Source organism: Ochotona princeps, chromosome 6 (genome assembly GCF_030435755.1).
Source record: "Ochotona princeps isolate mOchPri1 chromosome 6, mOchPri1.hap1, whole genome shotgun sequence".
NCBI classification, from domain to species: Eukaryota; Metazoa; Chordata; class Mammalia; order Lagomorpha; family Ochotonidae; genus Ochotona; species Ochotona princeps.
This window is the reverse complement of record NC_080837.1, coordinates 45,584,637-45,609,157: the sequence shown is the minus strand read 5'-3', so window position 1 is coordinate 45,609,157 and position 24,521 is coordinate 45,584,637. Positions and strand designations below refer to the sequence as shown.

The following is a 24,521-nucleotide window of genomic DNA, read 5'->3' as shown; positions in this document are numbered from 1 at the left end:
AAAATCTTCTAGTTTGTGGCTACAAAATTGATTTTTGGATCAACTTTTGATGAGTGGCTACGTTTCTCAAAGTCAATGACCATTCCCTTTGTCTGAGAAACAGGAATCAAACCCATTTCTCCAAAGGGATGGAATACAATAAACCGGTTTGCATAAGAGTAATCTACAATCCAGTCCTCACAGTTGTTGATGCTTTGACCAGAGGCTGACAAGTGACCCAAGCTGGACCAAAGATTTTTTTCTCTTAGAAAGTTAGAAATTGAATTTGAAAAATTAAATCAGCCTTGGACAATGGTTAGAACTATTATCTAAACTTAGGCATTTTGGAATGATTCTCTGTTCTGTGGCCAGAATAACTGGGAAATCCTATCTGCAGAGTTGCTTTATACCTTGGTCACATCTTTCTCCCAGAATGAATATATCCAAACATCTACTGATGGCATAGGAGAATAAACCTCTGCCTATGGCATCAGCATCATATACAGCCAGAAGAAGCTCCCAGCTTCAGACTGGCTCAGCTCTGGACATTGTAGACATATGGGGAGTAAGTCAGGAGAAGGAAAATCTCTTTCTTCTGTCTGTTTCTTCTTCTTTTTGTAAACTGTCTTTCAAACAAAATAAAATAAATCTTAAAAAGAAAATGCTCTTATCAGAGAACCTGGGTTTGATTCCTGACTCAGTCTCTGACCAAAAAAACCAAACCTAACAAAACCCATGCTCAAAATATCAGTGGCAGCACTTCAGTAGAACAAAGAAAATGACTCTGCAAAATTATTTTCTTTCTTTGAAATTCACTGGGTAGGTGAACTCAGGTGACAAAACATGAATGTGGGGTTTTAATTATTTCAAAATTAATGTGGATTAGCAATTCAAACTTTCCCATTTTATAATGAATAAACTTAAATAGGCCCAAGAGAGAATCAGTCCCTGAAATGGAGTCAGTGCTTGGGATCCTCAGAATGGAAAATCTGGGGGGAGCCAAAACAATGGACCCTTTGAGAAAGCTGGCGTAGCCACTCAGGAGCAGCTGCTCTTCTGTGAGAAGATAAAAGCAAGTGAGCTGCAAGAATTGTGCAAGAAACTATGAAAAAAAGGATAGGTTCTGCAACTCTTGGGCTAGTTGTAAGATGCTTGGAAATAGAATTATAGAGCTCCAGGCATTTGGATTAAAAGCAATTTGACAAGTATTACTGCGCTGTCTTTATGTGCAAGTAAAACAAAGACCTTGCTCTCAGAAACTGAATCATTAGGGGTCAGTGTTGTGGTACAGCTGCTGCCAGCAATGCCACCAGCATTCTATATGGAAGTGAATCCCTATTCCACTTCCCATCCAGCTCCCTGCTTGTGGCCTGGGAAAACAGTAGAGGATGGGCCAAAGCCTGGGGACCCTGCACCTGCGTGGGAGAGCTTGAACAAGCTCCTGGCTCCTGACTTCAGATCAGCTCAGCTCCAGCTGTTGAGGAGGGAAGATCTTTTAGTCTCTCTTTCTGTCTACATATCTGCCTTTCCAGTGAAAATAATATTAAAAAGAGAGAGAGAGAGGGAGGGAGGGAGGGAGGAAGAGGAAAGCCAGATCTGTGTGAAGGATCTGGTCAAGCTTTTCTGGGGAAGGGTGGTTGCGGTCACAGAGGTGTTGCAGCTAGAGTTGCAGAGTGCTCCATGCAGAGTGGACAGTTGGAACAGTCAGGGAGCGTCAGAGAGCAGGGCGACTCCAGACAGTGGCCGGGAGGCAAGAAGGGTTTGAGGAACAGAGTTGTGTGAACTAAAGGAGGAAGAAATGGAAAACCTTGTTAATAAGACACAGAAATTTTACATCCTTGGATCAACATCTCCCTAACCCTCATACAAAGTCTCAGGAAGAATAAATTAAAGATACTTACTGTGGTCACTATAGTTAAGTAGCAGTGTATTCGATTCATGAAAATTGCCAACAGAATAAACTGTGTTTTCACCATGTACAAAAAGAGGATATGTAAGGGAATGCCCATGATATGAGCTCAACTTAACCATTCCGCAATGTTTACATAATTCAGAACATATTATGCATGGAAAATATATGCATATTTTTGTAATTAAAATATATTAATTTAAAAATAAATTTTGTACATTCTGTAGATTACTTCAATCATTCATTTTTCTGTTTTTTTTTTTTTTTTGAAAGGTAATAAAGCATTTTATTGCTGTGTTGCTCAGTGCTGAAAGATAGATTGTGGTCAACATCAGTATTTCAGACCGTGCAGGATTTTTTTTCCTTCAAAGATCCCCTTTTGCTTCCTTCAGTTCAACTCTTTAACATCAGTCAGTGCTTGGTGGTTGATTCTACCGTCTTTTGCTTCGTTTATTTTAGTGGCTAGGTAAGGTGATCCCCCTTTATATGGGTGATTCAAAATCATGATTCTTCTATGAGCTGTTTTAATCTTGGCCTTACCAGCAGATGGGCTTATACCCAAAATAAGACTAGCTTCTCGCCTGCTCATTTTCTGCTCAAATTTCCTTTATAGTAGGGTGAAAAGCTCGGAGTTGAAATCTTCCTTGCTGTTTCTGTGAATACTTGTTCTAAAGGTTTCCAGCTCTGAAATGCATAGTGACCTGCAAATGCAACAGCTGCAACACCCAATCCTACAGCTATCAAATCTCTTGCCAGACCGTGGATCTCGGCGTCCCGCCTTTGGGCCAAGGGCAACGCCAGCCCGGGCCACCATGGCAATGCGGGCCCGGAAGACGCACAGCGCCCAATCATTCATTTGTAAAAAATTTTTATTTGAAAGGTGAGTAACAGGAAAAGAAGGGGCGACACAAAGAAATCTATTGGTACACTCTCCAAATGGCCACAACAGTTAATTGTGGGCCAGGCTGAAACCAGGAGCCAGGAATTCCATCTGGGTCTCCCATGTTTGTGGTAGAGGTCACGCGCTTGTGCCATCTTCTCTTGCTTTACCAGGCTCATTAGTATGAAGCTGGATCAGATGGGGAGTGGCCAGACTCAAACACACCTTGCTATGGGGTGCCAGTGTCGCAAACAGTGACTTAAGCTTCTGTCTCAGTGCTGGCCACAATCAGAGCAATGGAATTGAAGTTGTGGAAGCATGTCAGGAAGATTCATTTGATGTTACTTAGAGAGGCAGGAAGAGAGGAAAGTGTTGGGAGGATACTTCCATAGCTTAGGGAAGAAGAAGCCTTAAGCTGGGAATTGAGGAGACCAGGGATGGATTGTGAATGTACCGAGCAAGCAGAACTGGGAGACTTGATGAGTGGTTGGATGTGGGAGAGGGTTGAGTGGCAGGATTAGTGATAAGTTGGTTATGCTGCACCTGGATGTCTAAGAGTCAAGAAGTGCCATACAAAATGATTTAAATTCATCTCACTCTTCCCAAAAACCACATCAGGAAAAGAAATGGGAATAATAAAGTATGAACAGTTCTATACTTACTGTTCTTGCTTCCTTCAGAAAACTTTCCGCAGGTCCTTTCTGAGCTCCAGTGTCCTCTGGGTGCCAATCCTCTTGTCTTCCAGGCTTGTTAGAAGAGCTAATCCCATCCTGCTTATTTCTGAGATGTTAACTCTTGGCTGATCAGAGTACAAAGGCTGCACTTTTAACTTGACACATGTTTTACCTGGAGAAACAGCAGCTAAAGCAATCCACAGCAACTCCTCTACGAAATCTGGAACTGTAAACATATTTGTTAGATTGGAAGTTAGCAGAAATTTACTAGTGTTGGGAGACTGGTCCTTAATAAGAATAAAGAAAGGTTTATAGGGGTAGTGCTGTGGCTTAGTGGGCTAAGCTGCTACTTGCATTGCCACAAGCCCTTGTGGATACTGGTTCAGTCCTGGTTGCTCCACTTCCCACCAATGCTATTGCACCTGGAAAAAAAAGTAGAAGATTGTCTAAGTTTTTAGACCCCTGCGCCCAAGTGGGAGACTGACAAAAAAGCCCCAAGCTCCAGGATTTGGAAAAGCCCTGTTGCAACAGTTTGCATACCGATTCAGCAAATGAAAGAACCCTCCCTGTCTCTATTTTTCCCTCTAAAAATCTGTAAAAAGAATAATGTGGGCCCAGCACGATAGCCTAGTGGCTAAATCTTTGCCTTGCATGGTCCAGGATCCTATATGGGCACCAGTTTGTGTTCTAGCAACTCCACTCCCCATTCAACTCCATACTTATGGCCTGGGAAAGCAGTACAGGACTCAAAGCTTAGGTCCTTGGGATCCTGCACCACATAGGAGGCCTGGAAGAAGCTCCTGGCTTCGGCCATTGTGGCCACTTGGGAAGTGAACCAGTGTTCAGAAGATCTCTGTCTCTCCTTCTTTTGTAAATCTGCCTTTCCAATAAAAATTAATAGATCTTTAAAAAAAAAAAAGAATAGGAGTCCAGGTAAGTCTGGATATCCCAGCAACGTGACTGTGGCTAGGGAATCTGTGCTGGGCCAGGCTTCCTGTTGCGAATCCTAGCTCCCCATCCACTGCTGCTAGGCGCTGGGCGAATCCTGAGCTTGTCCAAGCCCCAGATCCGAGAAATTCCCCCAGCCACAGCAATGCTGCTATGGGCGGATCTCAGACAACTCTGGGCATGCTCAGGACCGTGGCTCAGCCAACTGTCACCATGCTGGTGAGTGGAGGACAGTTTTTCTCTGGAGCAGAAAGAACTGAAAGTCTCATTTGTTCTGCACATGCAGAAGTTTTAAAAAGGCTGAGCTCACGAGAATAAACATGTCGGATATACAGGGAGACAGAGAGGAACATTTTCTTTGTGCTGATTCACAGCAGAAGTGGCCACAACTGCTGGAGCTGAGCTGATCTGAAACCAGGAACCAGGAGCTCTTTCCGGATCTTCCACATGTGTGCAGGGTCCCAAGCTATCGGGCCAAACTCTACTGTCTTCCCAGGCCACAGTCAAGGAGCTGGATGGGAAGTAGGGCCACCAAGACACGAAATGGTACCCATATGGGATCCCGTGCCATTCAAGAAATTGTGCTGAAATTATGATGACCTGGTTAAAGTTGAAGCCTACAACACTGCCATCCCACATCAGAGCACTGGTTTGAGTCCTGGCTGTTTCACTTCCCGTCCAACTCCCTGTTTATGCACCTGGGAAGGATCCCTGCACCCTTGTAGGACACCTGGACGAAGCATCTGGTTCCTACTTTAGCCTAGCCTAACCCTGACTCTCAGGGTCAGCCAGGGAGTAAAACTAGCTGATGGAAGACCTCTTTCTGTCTGTTTCCATATCTTACAAATTAATAAATCTGCTGTGTCTTCAAAAAGACAAAAAAAATTGTGAAACATATTTGTAATCCTATCAGCTAATGAAAATAGGATCACTTTTTTTTTTTTATAATCTTTACATAGTTGATTAGGGCTACAGGAAAAAAATAGGAACACTTATTTAAACTGAAGTACAAAGTTAGCCATTCTTAAATATTCAGTACTCTCCAGAATATTCTTTCCTTGCAAAACTAAAACTGTATTCATTAAATCACAATTCCTGGGCCCGGCAGCGTGGCCTACTGGCTAAAGTCCTCGCCTTGGACACGCCGGTTCTAATTCCGGCGGCTTTACTTCCCATTCAGCTCCCTGCTTGTGGCCTGGGAAAGCAGTCGAGGACAGCCCAAAGCTTTGGGACCCTGCACCCGCTTGGGAGACCTGGAGGAGGCTCCTGGCTTCTGGCTTCAGACTGACTCAGCTCTAGCAGTTGCTGTCACAAGAGGAGTGAATCATTGGATGGAAGATCTTCCTGTCTCTACTCCACTCTGTATATCTGACTTTCTAGTAAAAATAAAAAGAAATCTTAAAAAAAAAACTTACAAAAAAAAGAAGAAAAACATGCTGTTGGGAAGATAAGACATGGGGAAGAAATACAATATTATATTTGGAAAAATTAACTTGGGTACCAGAAAAACCCTAAGTGCCTCCTATCTCCTTGACTCCTCACATATTACATGAAATACAATTTCATATTTGAAACAATTTGGTCCAGGCTTATCAAATAGCATTTTTATAGATTTTTGCTGAAATGATCAGTTCCCACTACAATAGCTTAAATGAGCTCTAATAGTGAAATGTAAGAAAAACACTGTGCCAATTATATGAAGATTTCCTGCAGGATAAATTATCAGAGGATAAAACCTTGTGCTTTGGAGCCAGAAGGAGACCAGATGGCAAATGAGTTAAAGATGGCTTAACCCACCAGAAACCAGATTTAGGTCACAGCTGAGATGAAAATTAGAAGAGGAGCAAAGAAGACAAAGGGAAATCTAAAAACAATTTTTTGGTAGGAAAAGAAGAGAGTGAGGGAATAAGAAACACGAAAGCATTTTTAAAAAGTAATTTACTTTTTTTTTTTTAAAGATTTATTCATTTTATTACAGCCAGATATACACAGAGGAAGAGAGACAGAGAGGAAGATCTTCCATCCGATGATTCACTCCCCAAGTGAGCCGCAATGGGCCGATGCGCGCCAATCCGATGCCGGGAACCTGGAACCGCTTCCGGGTCTCCCACACGGGTACAGTGTCCCAATGCATCGGGCCATCCTCAACTGCTTTCCCAGGCCACAAGCAGGGAGCTGGATGGGAAGTGGAGCTGCCGGGACTAGAACTGGCGCCCATATGGGATCCCGGGGCGTTCAAGGTGAGGACTTTAGCCGCTAGACCACGCCGCCGGGCCCTAGGTAATATTCTTAATCATTTTGTTGCTACTACTGCTAATAGTAACTTTTATTGAGCAGATAACCAACTGGGAGACCTGGAAGGAGTTCTAGTCTCCCAAGTTTAGTCTGGCCCATCCCCAGCCAGCCAGTGTAGATATTCAAGTATTTGAGGAGTAACACTAAACCAAACATCTTTATCTCTCTCTTACTCTATCTTTCAAATAAGTATTTTTAAATTTAGAAAAATGCATTGTAAAAGTAAATTACTTTGGGGCCCGGCGACGTGGCCTATCGGCTAAAGTCCTCACCTTGAACGCCCCGGGATCCCATATGGGCGACAGTTCTAGTCCCGGCAGCTCCACTTCCCATCCAGCTCCCTGCTTGTGGCCTGGGAAAGCAGCCGAGGACGGCCCAATGCTTTGGGACCCTGCACCTGCGTGGGAGACCCGGAAGAGGTTCCAGGTTCCTGGCTTCGGATCGACGCTTACCGGCCCGTTGCGGCTCACTTGGGGAGTGAAACATTGGACGGAAGATCTTCCTCTCTGTCTCTCCTCCTCTGTGTATATCTGACTTTGTAATAAAATAAATACAATCTTTAAAAAAAAATACTACCTAAAATCAATATACCTTTTTTTTTTTAAAAAGATTTATTTTATTTTTATTACAAAGTCAGACATACTGAGAGGAGGAGAGATAGAGAGGAGCTGCTGGGATTAGAACCAGCGGCCATATGGGATCAAGGCGAGGACCTTAGCCACTAGGCCACACTGCAGAGCCCAATCAATATACTTTCAATGGCTGACATTCACCAGAATTTCTTAAATCTCTTACAATTTTTTTTTAAAGATTTATAAAAGTCAGATATACAGAGGAGGAGAGACAGAGAGGAAGATCAACCATTATTTCATGCACTCCCTCAGTGATTGCAATGGCTGGAGCTGTGCTGATCCACAGCCAGAAGCCCTCTGAGGAAGTGTTGCATAAAACACACAAGAAAGAAAGAAAATAGCATGTATTTGAAACTAATCTGCCACTTGCAGTGCTGGCATCCCATAAGGGTGTCAGTTCCAGTTCTGGCTGTGCTAATTCCAATCCAGCTCCCTGGTAATGTGCCTTGGAAAGCAGAAGAGAGCCTCAACTGCTTTATCTCAATATCCATATGGGAGACCCTGAAGAAGCTCCTGGTTCCTGGGCTTTGGCTCAGTCCAAGTGAATGCTGCCATTTGGGGTGTTAGCCAGCAAATGGAAGACCTGCCCCCTTCTTTTTCTGTTACTCTGCCTTTCAAATAAGTAAACTCCTTTAAAAGAAGTTTAAAGCAACACATAAAACTGATCAAAAAAATCATAAAGTAAACAAAGTTTCCCTGGGTGCTAGCATTGTGGCCTGGTGAATTAAGAAACCTCCTACAATGCCGGCAACTTTTATGGAAACTGGTTTGCGTGTGGCCTGTTTTTTTGGATCCTACTCGTTGATCCTTGCCTGGGAAAAATAAGACAATGGCCCAAGCCTTTGTGTACCTGTCATGCACGTGCTAGTCTGGGAAGAAGTTCCTGGAATCTGCCTAACTCCAGCAGAGATTCTGGGAGTAAACCAGTGTTTGGAAGATCTGTCTCTCCTCTTCTGTATAATTCTGCCTCTCAAATAAATATATTTTTTAAGCGGTGATCCAGATGAACATGTAAAAGGTTCTCACCTCCCCTCCCAAAGTAGCCGCTTTCTTGTCAACCAAAAAAAAAAAAAAAAAAAAAAAAAAAATTGCATTTGCAAATGCATAAAGCCCTTAAAATACCAAGGAAGATGATAATAGCGCTCGGCACCCTGCTTTATCGGCTTCATCACAGATGAGATATGTCCTGAGGAATCTCCCTCTTGCTAGCCGACTGGATTATTTTTTGCGGGGGAGGTTCCTGCAGTACGAACGACAGGAAGGCGGTGACTGGTAGGGGGAGGTGGAACCAGGCCATTTGAGGATTAGGGCTCAGATTCAGAGGGACAGGCAAATGTGATGGTTTACGGGCTTGGCGCCCTTTTATTCCAGGCCAGCGCTTTCCCTTTTGTTTTGTGTTAAAGAGAAACGGGGCATTCAGTCGGTTTGGGCAGGATTTACGTTGTTGTTGCTCGAGAAAGGGCCTGAGGAAAGGCATTGTCAGGAACTGCGAGGGGATATGCGGATGGAAATACTGCAAGGACCTATTCCTTTTTTACAGCTGAACAAGAGCTCACCCTCCCCGTTCCCTCCTTACTCAAAGAAACGGCCTTTCTTTATCCACTCAGTGCGAAGTAGGAATCAGTTGGCGCTTCTTGCTTTTCCTAGGCCTGAGGCGACCATACCTCACCTGCGCCAACTCAAGGACTCCACCCGCGCCCTTCCCCGCCCCCGCGCCGCGGGAATTCCGGCTGTGGGCCCACTTTCCCCGAGGCACTTTCAAGAGCGGCGATAGGTCAGTGAGGCCGTCAATCATGTCTTTCGAATACCCGGATGTGAAACGGTACGCGATACAAAGGCGAATTTCCACCCAGCACTTCGTCTGGTACAGTGGCCAATAAGCATTCCCCAGGCTATAAATGACAGCACTATCAACCAATTACAAACCAGCTTCTTTCACGCATGTGGAAATTCTCTGGCTTAGTCTCACCCACTGCTGACTATGATTGGGTAGTACTGTGAAGAGCGGTAGAATTGTCTAATTAGCAGCGGGAGCGAGAAAACTCAAAGCCAATAAGAATGTTCGCTGGGATGGGGCGGGGCCCAGGCCTTCGCCTCGGCGGCGGAGGAGACTCGGGGGCCATTTTGTGAGGAGACGGAGACTGAGCGGTTGTGGCCTTGTTGCAGACGTCGAGCAGCCTTTGGTCTTTTCACGTCGAACTCGGGAGTGAGAGATTCAAAATCGAATCTCTTCTCCCTCCCGCTCCTGGTAAGTAGAGGGGCAGACCCCGGGGAGGCGCTGGGTAGCTCGGGGAACGTGGGCGGTGGGGGAGGGAGAGAAGCCGAGGGAAACCTCCATAGCGTATTCTGGGCCCCATTTATTCTTTAAGCGTTGGGAATTAGGTTTGAACCGGCAGCGAGATTTACAGGCCTCAGCCTCCAGCCTTTGCGCAGATTCACCCTACCGTCGTCCCCTGCGTCTCGAGCGGCAGGAAAAACGTCGTCTTTTTTTTTTTTTTTTTTCCTTTTTTCCCTTCTGCATTAACGGCTGCTTTCCTTTGATTTCTACGATCCGGAGGACTTCGGGAGAGCTATGGAAACGCAGGAAAAAAAAATACTAATATGTGGTTGGAGTGAATGCAGCACCGGTGCCTTGTACTACCTTCGATTGTTTAAATGAAAAAATCGGGCGGGGAGTGGGGGAGGTTAACTAAGTAGAGGTAACTGCAACTGAATTCCGGAACGTGCCGCATGGTCCAAAACGGTATTTGACAATAGGTTTTGTGTTTTACTGATTGTTTTCGGTTTTACTTTTTATGAGAAGATGATGAATCTCGAAGCAGTCATTTAGTTATAGTTGCCAAAGGCAATATTTTACTCTAATATAATCGCAGTAACTACAGCTAACTTAACTTTTTGTCTGCAGGTTACAAATCACTTCAAATAAGTTAGTGGAACTTTGCGTGAGGTAGGTATCATCCTTTTCAGACAAGAGACTTAGGCATGAGAGTATTGGTGGCCGAGTCTCATTAAATTACTGGCAGAACTAGTAAGGAATTTAACCAATAGGTAGGTCACATGGTTTAACCTAGGTTATCGGAACACGACATATTAAACATATTGAATTGTTACAAGACCCTAATTACAGAGGTCACAAGGTAGCTGGAAATTCCCAAACTCAATTCCGGAAAAATACTAAGAAACTTGGCATTTATTACCATGGTTACTTCTCACATGACAAACAAAATCAGTTTTGCGAGATGATCTGGCGTTAATTTTCTTACCCATGTGATTGTGGACAGAAATGCTCAGTTACATTTAAGTGTATGCCTGTATGAAAGTTGCTGACAACTGGTTAAGATACTTATTAAGGTGGAAAATATTGCCTAGGCATTTAGTATTAGATGAATTGTTTGGGAACTTGCCTGCTTTAGTTTTTCACTGTGTTCTCACCTCTCTGAAACTATAGCTATTGCGCATAGCTTAAACCAATACTGCACATTCATTCCTTTAAAAAAATTATTTGTAGAACATAAAATCAATGATATTAGGCATTTAATTAAAACAAGTTCATCGCTGAGTGATCAGAAATGAGGTACAGACAGCACCTGATTTTAGAAAAGCTTTTATTTATTAAAAATACTAGCAAATTGAGAGGAATGTTAGAAATGAGTATGGGCAGTTACTGTTATTGTGCCGTGGGGTCAGAATGTAGAAGATATCAAAAATTGCTCTCAATATATGAAACTTGCTCCTGAATTAAAACCAGAAACATGTTAGATGTGTTCTCTGGTAAGCATTGGTAACTTTTGTGATGTCCAAAGAGTAATAGTGTAATAAAGGATGACTCGGTTATAAATTTCTGACCTTTTTGTTGCTATGTTCTAGTTTTTGAACACTACCTTCACTGCCTGCCTTCTGTAGAGAATTTAAAGCTAGCTTGCTTGTAATCAGATCTCTAGAGGGCTTGACATAGTAGGTGACCTTGTTTTGGACAGAGTGTCCTTTAAGACTAAAACTAGTCCTTAAAGTACTCTATTAAGCGGTGAGCAAAAGATAATAACTTGGAAATTTAAAAGTTCCAAGAATCTTGCTCTAAGAGATAGTAGGAACTAGTTCTTTCAGTCCCTCCTTTTGATAATAGTGTGCAAATCTGTTAATGTTGTATAACATAAAATTTTCTTTAGTAGTTTATTCCAAAAGATGAAAAATGCACAGAAGCATTTTTGATAAAAGCAGCTTTATAGATTAGTATTAACTGCCTTAAAGACTATTTCAATCTTCAAATGATTTTTTTGTTGTTGTTACCTTTATGGAGCTTTATTAGGTCATTCTTGAATGTATACTTACTGGGAACAGGAAAGTTATGCTTTGCACAAACTACATTTTCTTAAATGATTGACTAAACCAGAACTACTAGTTGTAGGAAATTTGGGAAATTTAAAAGCAGTTTATCATAGATTTTTTTCTTTTGGATTCAGAAAATATTTGAAGCCTTAGTGCTCCAACTGCTGTTCTAATACATAGTGTGCTTAAAGAATTGATAGCTAGGGGGTGGAGGTTACCAATTTACAAGCTGCACAGTGGCTCAGGCGCACACTGATGGCAGAACTGTTAGGAGAGTACTCCCCACTGCCTAAATTCTAGTTAACTCAGATATTTAATAATGGCTAGGTAGTGATACTTTTTTTTTAAAAAAAGATTTATTATTATTGGAAAGCCAGAGAGGAGGAGAGACAGACAGGAAGAATTTCCATCCAATGGTTCACTCCCCAAGTGAGCCGCAACGGGCCGGTGCGCGCCAATCCGATGCCTGGAACCAGGAACCTCTTCCGGGTCTCCCACGCGGGTGCAGGGTCCCAAAGCTTTGGGCCGTCCTCGGCTGCTTTCCCAGGCCACAAGCAGGGAGCTGGATGGGAAGTGGAGCTGCCGGGATTAGAACCAGCGCCCATATGGGATCCCGGGGCGTTCAAGGCGAGGACTTTAGGTGCTAGGCCACGGCGCTGGGCCCTGGTAGTGATACTTTTGACTGGTATAATTCAGTACCCCTTTAGAAATAGATCTCACAATGTAATATAGGAATAAAGCTGGAAAGTGTTAGAATTAACCTTAGTTGTTAGGTCTCTTCTGTGTGATAGCACAACACAGCAGTTGAATTTACTTACTGTCTTGGAATGTGGATTAACTTCTGGATACTATAAGATAAAATTCTTATTTTTCACTTTATTTTTTTAAAGATCTATTTATTTTTATTACAAAGTCAGATATACATAGAGGAGGAGAGACAGAGGAAGGTCTTCTGATGATTCACTCCCCAAGTGACTGCAACGGCCAGGGCTGCGCCAATCCGAAGCCACGAGCCAGGAGCTCTTCTGAGTCTCCCACGCGGGTGCAGGGTCCCAAGGCTTTGGGCTGTCCTCAACTGCTTTCCCATGCCACAAGCAGGGAGCTGGATGGGAAGTGGAGCTGCCGGGATTAGAACCAGCGCCCATATGGGATCCCAGCGTGTTTAAGGCAAGGACTTTAGCCACTAGGCCATGGCACCGAGCCCACTTTATTGTTTTAAAGTGTTTAAGTCTTGGGCCTTGTGAAACAGTAGTAAAGTTTGCATATCATGAGAAATTAAAAATTCTCTCTTGAGGAGCTCCTGTGCATTGGTTTACTTTCAAAATGCTTAGAAGAGCAAGATTGAGTCAGGAAAGGGTTGAAAGAGCCAAATGCAGTCCAATTGCTCTGCATATTGCAAAGCTGAGTAAGCCTGTAATGTGGGCAATAGATGTAAACACCCACTCCGTATCCTGAAAATTTGGTACATGCAATCTTGCCTACTTCTCAGATACTAACTTGAAGCACATCACATGTGAGTGTACATTTTATGCATCAAATGAGGAAATAATTAGTGCCTGAACTGGACTTTTTTAAATTATGCAGTTGAAATTTGAGTTACAGATATCCCATTTATAATCATTGATACACGATCATTTAGAACATTTATAAGAAAATTCCAATTTAATTTTTTAGTTTATTGATATAAAGATTTACAACTAAATATTGAAAGATGTGTGCAATTAATTCATGCTTGTTTCCACAAGAAGTTATAGTCTAATTGCAGTTCTTTAAGTGATAAAACTTTGTGTCATGTATGTTACTTTCAAGTGGGTTTATGTGTAAGATTCCTGCAACTGTATGTATTAGTTGATAAGCCATGAACTACAGAAATAGTAAGAAATTATGTAAGGACCATAGTTCTTTTTTTGGCCTGTTTTATGATGTTAATGTGCATATTCAGTTGCATAATCTCTTTTCCCCTCCATCCATGTGGTTTTTCATGTTAACAGTAAATGGAATAAGATACTCCGTGTTTATGATATTTTTCCCCCAACTGTAAGATCTATCAGGTCTTATAGTTTGGTCACTCACTGGTTTGGAGAATGGGTGAATCATCAGCAATCTTCATGATACATCATTTTCCTTCAGTCTGTATTGCAGGAAAAACTACATGAACTTAATGTTAAAGCCTATGAGTAACTGCCATCATGCTCTCCGTATTTGATGTTTGTTCACTTCATCTCTTTTCATTGCCTAATTTTTCTGTATTTCCTTGGCCAAACTGCTGATTAAAGAAAAATGCTTAAACATAGGCACTCTTTTTGAGACCTTTGAGGGTATACTGACATGTTATTTACTTCCAGTCACCTGTTAAACCATTTCATACAGTCCCTGGTAGAGGTGCCGATTCTAGAGACTCCTCATCCCATTCAAGTATAATGTTTTCCAAAATGTGCTCGATTCGGTAGACAGATGTTTCTGTCTTGGGGGTTTAGGGCACAACATTTCTGAGGAACTCTGACTCAATCTGTCCCTTCTCCTTTCACAGGGCAGCAAGGCGAACCCCATCCCTACTCACTGGAGCTCAGCTTTGATTTTTAACCTCCTTTCCCCTCCCTTCCAGAACACACACATTCCCATTCTAAAACTGATTTTATAAAGACATTTTAAACATAATGCAACTTGGTGTGCACTACAGCAAATTTACAGGTGTTTTTTTTTAATTGTTTCCAAAAACGGGACCTGGATATAAGATGTAATTTTTAAAATTTCTATTTGTATTTTTTCTGCAGCAGTTGGGTTAGAGGAGGAGGAGCCTTTTAGTCTCTCATAAACTGACCTCTCTACTTCCTCGTGTATTTTTAAGATTGATTGATGATGTGGAAAGGGCTTTGCTTGTCTGCTATTGAGAACTTCACCCTTGCGGTTTTTATGGAAACTGCTTTTGGAAAGAAAAGAAATGAACTTTACTGACTTGACATTTTTGCACATCCCGTTTTTCTAATCTGGGCTATTTTTATTTTTGTTTTTTTACAGTGAGATTTTTTTGATCTTCAGCTACAGTAAGTTATTCCAATTTTTTTTTTACATTTTTCCTGACTTTCCGCTGATTTCCTTTTTATTGTTATTACTAGTTACTATTATTATACTTATGATGGTGATGATGATGATGATGATGACACTAATGATTTTTAACCGGATTAAGATCGAGTTTTTCTGAGTGTTTGTAAGAATTTCTACAACCTCCTGATTGACTTTGGAGTTTTGTATCTTGGGAGAGAAAGTGAAAGCATTAGCATTTTTAAGTGGATTGATCACATAAACCTTTTCTCTCCCAACCCCACCCCCCAACCCCTCAACCCCTTCCCTACACTGAAATAATTTTACTGGCTGTTAAGTCTGTGACCTTATTTTTCCTGATCTTTAACTTAACTGTTTTAGAGCATCTCTGGACGTCTGTATTTTTAATTTTTTTTATTTTTATTTTTTTATTTTTAATCTTTGATTTGTTAAATTTTTAAACTGTGCTGCAATAAAATGTGTGTGGTACTATTTAACACCTATGATGATGATGGCATTTTCCCGGAAAGCCATCTTCCTCCTGTTTCCCTTGAAATCCCATCCTGCTTTTCCTGTACACTACCCCTCACAAACCACAAGCTGCAGCAACATGGATGCCCAGCCTGGAGCAGCAGCAGCCAGGATGACCTGGAGCCAGGGGGGCCTTCGGAACAGATGTACACCCTTCCTGGGTGATGGTAAGAGGTGTGAGGTCCACTTGGCTTCATTGCAAAGGCTAGGAAATAGATTCTGGTTGGTGTGGTCTAGGTATAGTCTCCAGAACTATTTGAGTTAAGCTTTTTGTGGGCTTATTTTGAGTTGTTTGCAAGAGGGAAGCAACCCAGTTGTTTGTAACCTAAGGGAATAATAACAATTTTCCAATTAAGTTGGGCTGATTTCAGTAATCGGAGAGAGCAGGTAAACTTTGTTAGGTTTACATTAGTAAAAATTGTCAATTATTTTGGGTAATCCTGGGGTTCGTGACAACGTTTTGGAGTGCATTAAGCATTACCTCCTTAAATATTAACATGAATCAAATTCGAGGAGAGATGCTGTGATGTTTCAATACTAACTGCAAGTTTTTTTTTTAATTTGAGAAAAGGCTTAGAGGCTTTTCATTTGCAGGAGCAGAGAAGTCAGGTTAATTTCTACATCCAAATCAGGAACAATTCCTGATTGCAATAGAAGGGATCATTACAAATTAGTCTTGGGAATAATGGGAAGATTTAGGGCTAAACTCTTGAAGTGATGACCCAAAAACAGCTAGCCTTAGGAATTCGGTGTGTTCTGGAGGGCGGTAGGAATAGATCAGTGCTGGTTAGTCTTCAGAATGATATGAAGATTCAGGGTAAAGTTAAAAAAATTTTTTTTGAAGGTTTATGTATTCTTATTGGAAAGGCAGATATACATAGAGAGAGAGGAAGATCCTCCATCCGATGATTCACTCCCCAATTGAGCGCAACGGGCCAGTGCTGCGCCAATCCGAAGCCAGGAACCTGGAACTTCCTTCAGGTCTCCCACGCGGGTGCAGGAACCCAAGGCTTTGGGCCGTCCTCAACTGCTTTCCCAGACCACAAGCAGGGAGCTGGATGGGAAGTGGAGCTGCTGGGATTAGAACCAGTGTCCCTATGGGATCTGAGGGCGTTCATGGCGAGGACTTTAGCCACTAGGCCACACTGCCGGGCCTGAAGTTAAAATTTTTAACAACTTGGGACTGGTGAAAATGGCTCAGTTGGCTAATGCTCCTTCCTAGAAGTGCCAGGATCTCACATGGGCACAGTTCATGTCCTGGCTGTTCCTTTACTTTCCATCCAGCTGCTCGTAGTGTAGCCTGGGAAAACAGTAGAGCATCTATGACCCCAAAGCCTGTAAAGCTGTGGATAGTGACCCAAGTCCTTGGGAACCTGCACCCAAGAGGGAGACCTGGAAGAAGTTCCTGGTTCCTGGCTTCAAATTTGCACTGCAAATTTGGGTAGAGAACCAGTGGATGGAAGATTTGGGAACATGGACCAAGTCTCTGCTATACTGACAGCTCTTTGCATGGTCCTTGTCTTGTATTCTCATTTTACTCCTCACCTAAGGTTTGGGAGAGTTGTTCAAACCCATTTCATAGGAAACTAAGATACAGGTCCTGTAAAAAGCATTTGGGGAATGCTTTTGGGGTTTTTTGTTTTGTATTTTGAAATTATTTTTATTTGAAAAGCATACAGAGAATGAGGGAGAGTTGTAGGATGTCCACCTACGGGTTAATTTCTCAATTGGCTACCGTTGGCCAGCTAAGCCTAGAGGTTCTTCTGAGCATCCCAAATGAGTACAGGGTACCACACTTGGGTCACCGTCCACAGCTTTCCAGGCCAAAAGCAGAAAGCTGGTTTGGAAGTAGACCATCGAGGACCTGAACTAGTTAGTGCCCATATGGGATGTGGGTGCAGTGGAGTGTTAAAATTTATTTTTGGTGTTCTGTAGTTTATTAGTGTGTGAAAGGTCAAGGATTAGGGAAAAGTGGGTGAGAATATTGTTTCCAAATTATCCTTTTCTTCCTTCTGTATGTTAGGGAACGGGGTCAGATAAGGGAAGATACCACATTTGGCCACCTGACGTCATCGCAGATTCCCTGGTGTGGAGCATGCTGCCAGGGTTCTGCTTACTTGCTTTTAGTAATTCTGAAATGCTGTCTTGCCTATCAAAGGGTAATAAAATCCTCGCAATGTCCATTAGCTGATATTGTCCACTTGAGAGTCTGCATTTACCCAGATATTTGCTACCAAAGCTTGACTGAGGTAGTTCATCAATTTGCTCTGCCCGCCGTCCTCTGCTGTAGTACAAGATGTGCAGTGCAGATGCTAATGGCAGTGGAGATTACTTTTTTTTTTAAAGATTGATTTATTTTTATTTGCAAGTCAGATATATAAAGAGGAGAGACAGAGAGGAAGATCTTCCATCCGATGATTCAGTTCTCAAGTGACAATAGTGGCCAGTGCTGTGCCAATCCCAAGCCAGGAGCCAGGTACTTCCTGCAGGTCTCCCACGCAGGTACAGGGTCCCAAGGCTTTGGGCCGTCCTCGACTGCTTTCCCAGGCCACAAGCGGGGAGCTGGATGGAAAGCAGGGCTGCCAGGATTAGAACCAGCGTCCATCTGGGATCCCAGCAGATTCACGGCGACTACTTGAACTGCTAAGCCACTGCGCTGGGCCCTGAATACTTTTGAAGAGATGGTTTGCACTGTTTTAGTCTTACATTAAGGCCAGATCATGCCAAACTGGTAGCATGAGTAAAGTATGAGCCCCTGAGAGAGAATAACCATCGGAATAGTATATGATTTATATCTTTAGAAATGTCATTTTTATTTTAGAAATGTCTTGGGGGGGGCCTGGCGGCGTGGCCTAGAGGCTAAAGTCCTTGCCTTGAGCGCACCAGGATCCCATATGGGCACCGGCTCTAATCCCGACAGCTCCACTTCCCATCCAGATCCCTGCTTGTGGCTTGGGAAAGCAGTTGAGGACAGCCCAATGCTTTAGGACTCTGCACCCATGTGGGTGACCTGCAGGAAGTTCATGGCTCCAGATCGGCACAGCACCGGGCGTTGCGCTTACTTGGGGAGTGAGTCATCGGAAGATGTTCCTCTCTGTATATCTGACTTTGTAATAAGAATGAATAAATCTTTAAAAAAAAAAAAGAAATGACTTAGGGGCAGATTAATCTAGAGTTGAAAGAAGATACTGGAGCCAGTGTTATGGCATAAAAGGTTAAACCTGTAACTGCCAGTATGCCTGCGAATTGCAGCTATTCCACTTCAGATCCAGTGTCCTGCAGTGGAAGCTGGTCTAAATCTCTTGGTCCCTATGCCCATGTGGGAAATTCAAGTGAGGTTCCTGGCCCGTTGCCATTTTGGGAGTGAACTAGAGAATGAAATGTTTTTATTTGAAAGGTAGATTTACAGAGAGGAGATGGTAGATCTTCCATCTGCTGGCACACTCCCCAGGTAGCTGCAGGGTCCAAATCTGAGCTCATCCAGAGCTGATTCAGGAGCCTAGAGCTTCTTATGGGTCTCAGATATATGGGTGCAGGGTCCCAAGGACTTGGGACATCTTCCACCACTGTTTGTCCCAGGCCATAAGGAGAGAGCTGGATCAAGTGAAGCAGATGAAAAATTAACTGGTGTCTATGGGATACTGGCACCTCAGAGTGCTGTAACTTGGTGTCAGCCCTGGAAAATGATTCTGATTGTCAATTAAATCTTTTTTTAAAAAAAAACAAAACCAAGAAAGAATAATGACATGGCCTGAAAGGTAATGTGGTGTTAGGTGTTCTAGCAGGGTGAAAGGCTGGCTAGTACAGTGCTTTGTTCTTTGAACGCATTAATCGTTATTCATGTAGAGATATTATTTGTATCAGGTTTTTTTTGAAAATTGTTCATAGGAATGATTTAAAAAGATAATTGTCTTCATAAATGAAGACTAACAGTGCTGTGATGAATAAGAGGAAAAGGGGCACAGAAAATGAATCTGAGGAGATGCCAGTAAGGGAACAGACTGTAGGAGCCCGTAGAGAAGCTTGAATTTTGAAACATGAAATTAATCAGAATCTGAAAGCACACATGATGAGGAAAAATGGGACTTTGAACAAGAAGTACGGGGAGTATGCACTCAGAACACGTTCATATAACAGGACCATGTTTAATATCTATAGAATATCCTGTGTATTTAGGAATTTATCAAGAGGCTTTAAGATATTGCTGGTCTTGGCCCAGCACTGTAAATGGCTAAAATCCTCACCTTGCACACCCTAGCATCCCAGTGAACCCCTTTTTGTGTCCCAGCAGCCCTGTTTCCCATCCAGCTCCCTGCTTGTGGTCAATGAAAGCACTCAAGGATGACCCAAAGCCTTGGCTCTACACCAGAGTGCAAGACCTGGAAGAAGCTCCTGGCTTCGGATTGGATCAGCTTCGGCTATTGCAGCTACTTGGAGTGAATCAGTGGACAGAAGATCTTGTCTGCCACTCCTCCTCTCTGTATATCTGGCTTTCTAGTACAAATAAACAAACATTTAAAAAAAAAAGTTGTGTTGCCAAGAGCTTCCACCAGGTCTGTGAGTGCAGGGTCGCAAACAGTTGTGGCATTACCCAAGCATATTGGCAGGGAGTAGGATCAGTTTTTTAGCTAGGACTACAGGATGCCAGTTTGGCCTTACTGCACAACGCTGGCCCCAAATAGTCCTTTTAAAACCCTAATCTTGGGTCAAGTGTTAATGGCTCAGTTGCTTCAGACAGTGGTATCCCAAAGCGGTGCTGGTACCTGTTCCTGCTGTTGCAGTTCCCATGCAGCACCCTGCTTATGGCTTGGAAAAGCAGTAGAGGATGACCCAAACCCTTAGCAGTGCTTCTGCCACTGGTCTTCGTGAAGCATTTTCTACTTTGCAGTTAGGTGTTTGTGATTTTTGGCTGCTCATTCTCCTAATGTGTGTTGTATAGATTCTTCAGCTGCACTGTCTACTTGGGCCATTTCAGACCTGCTGTTACATAAACAGCCTGGGCTCTAGTATTGACAGCAACATTCCATCCTATTCGGTTATTTGCCTGATTGCTCTCTAGAATCAAGCATATCAACTTCCAAGTTTCAAAGTGTTTCCTCAGACTAATCTTGCCTGTCAGTTAATTTAGCTCCGGTTTTCATGCCGAAAATCGTGATAGCAGTTCTGTTTTTAACATGTGTCATGAAACACATTAGCCTTTATTTGGTCCTATTTCCTGTCAACATTGTTGTGTATTAATGAAATTTATATTTCCTTTATCCCTCTCCAATAGTACATCCTAAATGTTGTCATGAATGATCCTATTGAAGTGTAATGTTTGAGAAATATGTTACTTGACACTTATCTGACAAGTTACTGTGACTGACACATGATCTGTTGTGCCCCTTGTGACTTTACCTGTTTTTATAGGCTGCTTTAGCCAGACTCCTTACAGTCTTTAAAGCAAGAGGAAACGGGAACATTTCCTTGGCATTCTCAGGTGTTTCAGGTTTTTAGGTAGGCTTTAAATGCCCTGTCTTGCTCACCAAGTCATGTTTTACAGAGTAATTTTATCTAAATACACAAAGGCATAAAGAGAAACCTGTATCATTTAGTGAAGATAATTATTTTTTAAAATTAAAAAAAAATTGGAAAGTAAGATATATGGAAAGAGAGGAAGATCTTCTCTCTGACTCACTTCCCAAGCTGCCTTAGCAGTTGGGGCTGAGCTGATCAGAAGCCAGGAGACTCCTCCCGGTCTTCCAAGCGGGGCAGGGTCCCAAGGCTATGAGCCATCCAGCTTGCCCAGGCCGCAAGCAGGGATCTGGATCTATTCTACCAGGAGTAGATCAGCGCCCACGTGGATCTCTATGGTTTCAACACAAGTGCGTTGGCTGCTAGGTTACCACATTGGCCCAAGATTGATGTATTTCTGTTGTAAAGTGAGATATACAGAGAAGCAGATCATTCATCTGATTGACTGCCCAAGTGGCCGCAACAGGCAGAGATGAGTTGGTCTAAAGCCAGGAGCCACAAGCCTATTCCAGGTCTCCCCACGTGTGGGCAGGGTCCCAAGGCTTTGGGCTGTCCTCTACTGCTTTAAGGCCACTGCTTTCCCAGGCTTGAGGTATATTATGTACTTGTTGGCAGTGAAGGGGAAGCTTAGAGTTGAAAGGTAGTTTTTGTCTATGTACTTTTTTTTTTTAACTTTTATTTATTTTTATTGGAAAGGCAGATATACAGATGGGAGGAGAGACAGCAAGATCTGTGCGGTGGCTGTCTTTCCCAAGGGGCCGCAACCACTGGAGCAGAGTCAATCCAGAGCCAGGAGCCTCTTCCAGGTCTGCTGTGGGGATGCAGGGTCCCAAGGCCTTGGGCCATCCTCGACTGCTTTCCCAGGCTACAAGCAGGGAACTGGATGGAAAGCGGACCCCCCGGGACAAGAACAGGCACCATATGGGATCTCAACACATTTAAGGCAAGAACTTGGGCAGGGTCCCAAGGCTTTGGGCTGTCCTGGACTGCTTTCCCAGGCTGCTCTGATCAACAGTCAGTAACATGGACAGGGAGAGGGTCTGGGGATGAAGCACCGACAGGCAAATAATGATAGAAGTTTCTGCAAATTCTGGCTTTATTGATGCTCCCCCCACACCCTCATTTAGCAAGATAGTGGATGCAGATGAGTCCAGTTAGTCTAGGTGTTTTTAACCACAAGCCCAGTTCCCTTTCCTGCCCATTCCAAAAGGAGCACTAATCAACTCTTTAGCCCACAACACCAGGCCACAAGCAGGGAGCTGTATGGGAAGTGAGGCTGCCAGTATTAAAACCAGCATCTGTATGGGTGCTGGCGTATTCATGGTGAATTTAGCTGCTGCGCTAGGAAAATGTAGTCTTAAAAAATACTCTTCAATCTGATCCTTTGGCGATTTCTACTAGACAGTTAAAGACCGTTAGAAGACACCAGGTTTTTCTTCTAATGTGATTCTGATTCTGCAATAGCCTAGTGGTTATAGTCCTTGCCTTGCATACGCCAGAATCCTATACGGATGCCAGTTCATTTTCTGGAGGCCCCATTTGTGTCTAAGTGGCAGGTGAAGACAGCCTAAGCCTTGGAACCCTGTACCTGCCTGGGAGACCTGAAGGAAGCTCCTGGCTCCTTCTTTAAGAGGAAAGTATTATGCTCTTTGGGTTTTTTTTTTTTTTCACGTGTAGTTTCACGAAAATCAAAAACAACGACTAGGACTGGCATTGAGCCTTAACTTGCCATCTGTTGTTCTACTTCCAGTCCTGCTCCTTGGTGATAAGCCTGGGAAAAGCTGCAAAGGACAGTGCAGGTTTTTGGCCCTGTACCCTCTTGGAGGTGACTAATGAAGTTCTGTTCTTTTTTTTTTTTTTTTTTTTTAAAGATTTATTTTATTTTCATTACAAAGTCAGATATACTGAGAGGAGGAGAGATAGAGAGGAAGTGGAGCTGCCGGGATTAGAACCAGCGGCCATATGGGATCAAGGCAAAGACCTTAGCCACTAGGCCACGCTGCCGAGCCCATGAAGTTCTGTTCTTGAGTGAACCCGATCTCTGTTTAATTTGCCCTACCACCCTAGTTTAATTCTACTTTTAAAATAAAATCTATCCCCCTTTAAAAAAAAAAAAAAAACATGTTTTAAAAAAATGTTTACTGGAAAGTCAGATATACAGTAAGAGAAAGATCTTTAATCAGCTGTTTCACTCTCCAAGGGGTCCCAGTGGTCTCTGATAAGCTGATCCAAAGGCAGGAGCCAAGAGATTTTTCTAGGTCTCCTACGCCTGTGTAGGGTTCCAAGACTTTGGGTTAATGCTGTACTGCTTTCCCAGGCAGGAAGTTGGAAGGGAGGTAAAGCAGTAACTGGTGTACTCTTGGGCATGTGCAAAGCAAGGATTTACCACTGAGCCAGTGTGCTGCACCACTCCGTGTTTTAAAAATTAAGAGAAGGGCCTGACGCAATAGCATGGTGGTTAGGGTCCTCGCCTTACATGCCGGCATCCCATATGGGTGCCGGATCTGGTCCTGGCAGCTCCACTTCCCATCCAGCTCCCTGCTTGTGGCCTGGGAAAGGCAGTTGAGGACAGCTGAAAGCCTTGGGACCCTGCACCCATGTGGGATTCCGGGAAGAGGCTCTGGGATCTGTCCTGGCAGCTCCACTTCCCATCCAGCTCCCTGCTTGTGGCCTGGAAAGGCAGTTGAGGACAGCCCAAAGCCTTGGGACCCTGCACCCATGTGGGATTCCAGGAAGAGGCTCTGGGATCTGGTCCTGGCAGCTCTACTTCCCATCCAGCTCCCTGCTTGTGGCCTGGAAAGGCAGTTGAGGACAGCCCAAAGCCTTGGGACCCTGCACCCATGTGGGATTCCAGGAAGAGGCTCTGGGTTCCTGTGTTTGGATTGGCTCAGCTCCAGTCATTTGGGGAGTGAGTCATTGGACGAGGATCTTCCTCTCTGACTCTCCTCTCTATATTTTTTTAATAAAAATAAATAAATCTTTAAAAATGTTAAGAGGAAAAACCCACAATTTTTACTCTTACATCAAGTCCCGTGTCTGGCAATTTGAGATTATGTTGCATATGCCACTGCACAAAAATTAAAATTTGAGACTATTACTTTGTAGGGAAAAGAAAGCTTGTAAAATCTATGAAGATTATTGTCAGTGCTTCAAAATAACATTTTCATCACCTGATGAGGATTCAAGGAATATCCTTCATGTCCTTAATGTGTATGTTAATTGGACATTAGTCTAGGCTTCCTTCACCTTCAGGGTACTGTGTGGTTGATAATTAGAAAATTTGATGGATTTTTCTTGCAGGATTATTTTGAATGTAGACTTTGAAAGCAAATAGAATATCATGGGTTGTTTTGTGAAACTCATGTAAGTGCCCATCGTGTTTGGCTGTTCCATTTCCAGTCTAGCTCTCTGCTGATGGTACCGGAGAAGATAATGGTACAAGTAGTGTATGTGCTGCCGAAGTGAGCATGTGGGTGGCCCGAGCACCTGTGCTCCTGCCATTACCATTATTTGGAGAGAATGTCAAAAATACAGTATCAAGTAATTTGAATGTAGATTGTGTAAATGGTAATAAACATTTGGCATGTTGTAACTATTTATATCTTGACTATAAGCGATTACAGCAGTATAGGTCTGTGATGTTAGTACCTAAGGGCTATTTTATCATTGATTTTTTTTTTTAAAGGTACTTGAAATAAACTTACTCTTTGTTTTTTTAAAGATTTATTCTATATTATATAATATTGTGCCTGGTTCATCTCAACAGCCTTGTGATTAAATCCTCGCCTTGC

General features: G+C 43.0%; 1 protein-coding gene across 9 annotated transcripts in view; it reads left to right on the top strand.

Moving 5' to 3' along the window:
- Positions 1 to 9,410: 9,410 nt before the first annotated feature.
- Positions 9,411 to 24,521, top strand: part of HNRNPC (heterogeneous nuclear ribonucleoprotein C) — a 32,407-nt gene continuing 17,296 nt past the window's right edge. For 2 of the 9 annotated variants that reach the window (XM_004584659.3, XM_058666159.1), the window contains exons 1-2: positions 9,412 to 9,565; positions 14,174 to 14,687. The gene's annotated coding sequence lies outside the window, so the exon portion shown is untranslated. Of the gene's footprint in view, positions 9,566 to 10,222; positions 10,265 to 14,173; positions 14,688 to 14,732; positions 15,384 to 24,521 lie in introns of those variants that run through there. The other 7 variants (XM_058666161.1, XM_058666160.1, XM_058666164.1 and 4 more) reach the window with 7 other exon arrangements.